The sequence below is a fragment of the Amblyomma maculatum genome, chromosome 4 (genome assembly GCF_055883805.1).
Source record: "Amblyomma maculatum isolate TAMU_Amacu chromosome 4, ASM5588380v1, whole genome shotgun sequence".
NCBI lineage: Eukaryota > Metazoa > Arthropoda > Arachnida > Ixodida > Ixodidae > Amblyomma > Amblyomma maculatum.
The window spans coordinates 159,983,813-159,987,870 of record NC_139347.1 but is presented as its reverse complement, the minus strand read 5'-3'; the positions used below and the strand labels follow the sequence as shown (position 1 = coordinate 159,987,870).

Below are 4,058 nucleotides of genomic sequence, written 5' to 3'. Positions count from 1 at the left end.
AGCACTAGCTACAAGTACTGAGTCTGGGTAACCAGCCTCCCTACATCTATTAGCTTGGCTTTCAAGGCTATTAAACATTTGATGTGTACAAGGCTTATTGACAGCCATCCTAAAACAAGCTGTTACTATTCCAGATTTAACAAGTTTGGAGTGACATGACTTGTAGTTTAAAAGAGGCTTTACACTCCTAGAAGAGTACTGCCAACACACATGATTCATATTAAAAGTCAACTTTAAATCTAAAAATTGCAATACATTTTTCTGAGAAACCTCAAAGGTAAACTTCACTCCTGTACCATTCCGAGCAAAAATGTCAAGGACCTGAGGCATACTTATAGCATCCACGGATCTAACTAGAACAAGGAAATCATCTACGTATCGGAATATACGAATGATCGTTCCGGTTAAGTCGCTCTCCATTTTTCTGTCGACATAATTAAGATAAATATCGCTGAGAACGGGGGCTACTTTAGCGCCTATACACAGACCAGACTTCTGCATGAATAATTTATTGTCTCACATTACATAGGTGTTCTGAAGATAAAATGACAAAAGTTCCAGGAAGGATCTAACAGTTATACCGCACTCATTCCGAAACAAACACTCATCATTATCCTGTGTGATGCAATTCTTCACACGTTATAGAAGTTGATTATGGGGAAGAGAATAAAACAATTCAACCACGGGTATGCTAAAGCCAGATCGAGAAGCCATATTCTCGTCTAAAAGACCCTTACAAAAATGCATGTAGGGTTTCTATAGAAATTCGAAAGCGTTGTGTCAATACACGCTGTTGAAAGTCTGTTGATAATCGGCAACATCTTGGATGATGCAGTGTTGACCTCTTGTTGAGCGCTTATGAAATAGTGGCCCATGTGTTTCTTAAGAGCGCTTTTGGAATTCGCGCAACTGAAATTCTGTTGATTTCAGGCTCAAATGCTTCAGAAACTCTGCAAGTGACGCTTTTTGATTTTCTGCTACCTTTCCACTCCTGAACAACAGAAAATAGTACACGACCATCGGTTTGCCAGGAGCAGACACGGGGTGATTTTCATTAATGCAAAAGTAGTACAGTACATCTCCTAGCTGCGATAAGTCACCACATTCTATGTTCTGCCCGACCAATCAACAATCCTGTCTGATCAGTGCTGGTTAATGATAAGCATAGTGAGGCATAAAAGAACAAAACAGATCTTGATCTTTTAAGCCCCATTATACTTACTCACTCATTAACCTACACTAAACTGACTAAATTGTTGATTGATCGAGCAGAACATAGAATGTGTTGACTGACCGCAGCAAGGATATGTGCTGTTCTACTTTTGCATTAATGTAAACCACCTCGTGCCTGCTCCCGGCTAACCGTTGATCACGCAGCATTTTCTGTTAATCCGCAGCGGAAAGGGAACACAGAATAAAAAATGCGCGTTAATGAGAAAGAAAAAATATGCATCTTTGGTGAACCCATAACATGAGCTGGGCTGTTTATTTGCTTTATTTCAATTCATATGCAAGGTATGACGCCAGGCTATTCTTTGCGTAAAACGCTGATACGTCCGGGAACTCCTCGCATGTGATGCTGAAATAAACAATATAAATCATAATTAAGTTGCGGTATATACTAACTTAAAAATAGAGGAAAGGCATTTGTGCGCTGCTCCACGTCATAGCTCAAGAAATTTCTTGTCTAAAATGAGTTGTCACTGTCTTTCACTGCTTAGACGGCATCGACCGCCGCTTCCACAGCTCGGCAGCACTGCCACATCGTTCATTTCTCCCTGATAAACAATATATGCTGCCGTCAAAGATCCCATTGTGAATATAAATAGCAAAGTGCAAGTCACAAGCATTACTACCCAGAAAACTTGAAGCAGAATTACCAACTATAGGGACCAAAATGAGTGGAAACAAAAACAAACACTGCAAAAATGGTGGAGCTGCACAGATTCAATAATCCACAATGTGTGACAGAGGCATATTATGATCTCGATAATGTGTCCGTCTCAGCGCGAGTAGCGTATCGAAAGAGTACAGCACTGTGCCGAACAATCCGTCAAAAACGGTCACCTTGTAAAAGAAAGAAAATGTCGCCATCCCAACTGGCGTTCCATCGGCCCCAGCGTCCGCGTTAGAGACAAGCCTGGTTCTCTCTCTCTCCCTCCTTTTTTTCCGACGAGGCTGGCTTGCCTGCTAGAAATATTTACATGCTCGCTTCCCCTTGTAGCACACACTGTACAAGACTGGCACAAACACGAATAGGAAAAAGTAAAACTCTCACCAAAGTGCAGACGCTCCCTCCGCCCGTGCCGGCTTTTCGCCCAGAATCCAAAACGCCTGCGACTGTTGAACTTCTTAAACACGTCCTCCTTGCGCAGAAGCTGCCACCCAAGAGCGGATTCCTCCGAAGACTTAAATGCGTACGTTCGCGCTCAAATTTGAACAAAACGATCTTCGTGATAATCACCAGCGAAAAACCTACATACGGTGCTTCGCTCACAGTGCAAGATGCGACCACGGTGGCGGGAAAACGCCAACTGAACTGGCACATCGCCGCACTCAGCGTACCCGCGTCCGCGTGCAAAGAAAACAGGGCGCGGAAGAACAGCTTCGGTGAAAAGGGGGAGCCGCCGCCCCCGCTGCGCGAGCTATGCTGCAGCCAAGGTCATCTCCGTGAAGACAAACCACGGAGAAGGCAGAGAGCAGAGACCCAGAGGGAGCAACCCCTCCCCCCCTCCCCCTTTTTCCCCCCAGCCGACAGGAAGTAACTCTCGACCCTCCGGACATGCTGGCGCCGTTCGCGGCACGGGGGAAAGATGGGTGTGGACAGTAGCAAGGCAGTGGCCGAATGCTTCTTTGAAAAGACGAGTCGCGGATAGAAGACGCGTGTAATCCTATTTTTTTTTTCTTTTTATTTCATACGCGAATGTTTTTGCTATGCGTGTTAACTCTATAGTATGCGTGGGATCAATCCGTCATTATTAGAACCCCTCAATGTTTAAAGTGACTTCATTTTAGCATGGTGTCCACTTTAAGAAAGGAAGGAAAAGAAAAAAATAACAGTTAAATTCTCCAAAGACATACAGGATTCCAATACAGACTGCACCTCATTTTGCGGCAAAAGCTACGGGCAAAAATACCTAGGCTTGGGCAGAATGTCAGACCCTGAAGCATATATATAGTGAACTTTGCAACTGGTTTAAAAAAGCTTTGTCCTGCCCTACATGGTAGGTTCAATCTAGGATCCTGTTTGTTAGTATGATGACTCACTGAACTTGTTTTATGATAAATATAAAATATGTCCTACCACTAAAGTTACCTTCTGCGACATACAGAAGCTGATTCATTACGGATTCTGACTGACATTCAACGATGTATTTGCATTATTAGTGGAGGCTTTGCCATCATGAAGTTTTTAGGGCATATTTTCACTGTGTTGCGAAGCTTGAGCTAAGTGTGCACCGTTAATATGTACTTTTATATAACATGAACGAGCACGCAACTGCATGCTGCTCTTATATTTCCCTTTGCAGAATGTGGCCAATAGTTGATTACAAGTGAGACCAAAAATTCATAACGAAATTGTCACATCATGTTCTTATCATTTGTGCCTAAAACTACTTAAAAACATGGGTCAGCTTGAACAGTACACGCTAATTGTTCGTGAACGTTGAAAACTGACAACAAAAAGCACATAGAAAAAATAGCACAAAAAGTCTATTGGGTAGAACACAATGAAAATTCTGTGGGCCCTGTAAAGATTGCACTCAGCTGGGGTTGAATGTCTATCGAAATTCAATAAATTCAAAAGGCGGTCAATAGTCCAACAATAGAGTTTCAAAACTCATTTTTGTAAGGGGATGCTTTACAACGGTCTCTGAGTTAGGCACAAGAAACGGGTCAATAACGGAAAGTGCTGACAAATGATTTTTAAGGTAAGACGACACGACTACTTGCCAAGTTTGGCGCTCAGAAACTATTGCCCGGAAAGGGATGCCAGGCTTATGCGTTTTTGCTGAAAAGAAAATTTCAAGAACTGGAAGTTCAGCTTTCTTTACTTT

The 4,058-nt window shown here is 42.7% G+C and overlaps 1 long non-coding RNA gene across 1 annotated transcript; it reads right to left on the bottom strand.

The window, feature by feature from the left end:
• Positions 1-1,454: 1,454 nt before the first annotated feature.
• LOC146193368 (uncharacterized) lies at positions 1,455-2,415 on the bottom strand. The gene is made up of 2 exons (XR_014706832.1): positions 2,068-2,415; positions 1,455-1,579 (listed from the first exon to the last, which is right to left on the bottom strand). It is a non-coding gene; the product is annotated as an uncharacterized LOC146193368 (long non-coding RNA).
• Positions 2,416-4,058: the final 1,643 nt, after the last annotated feature.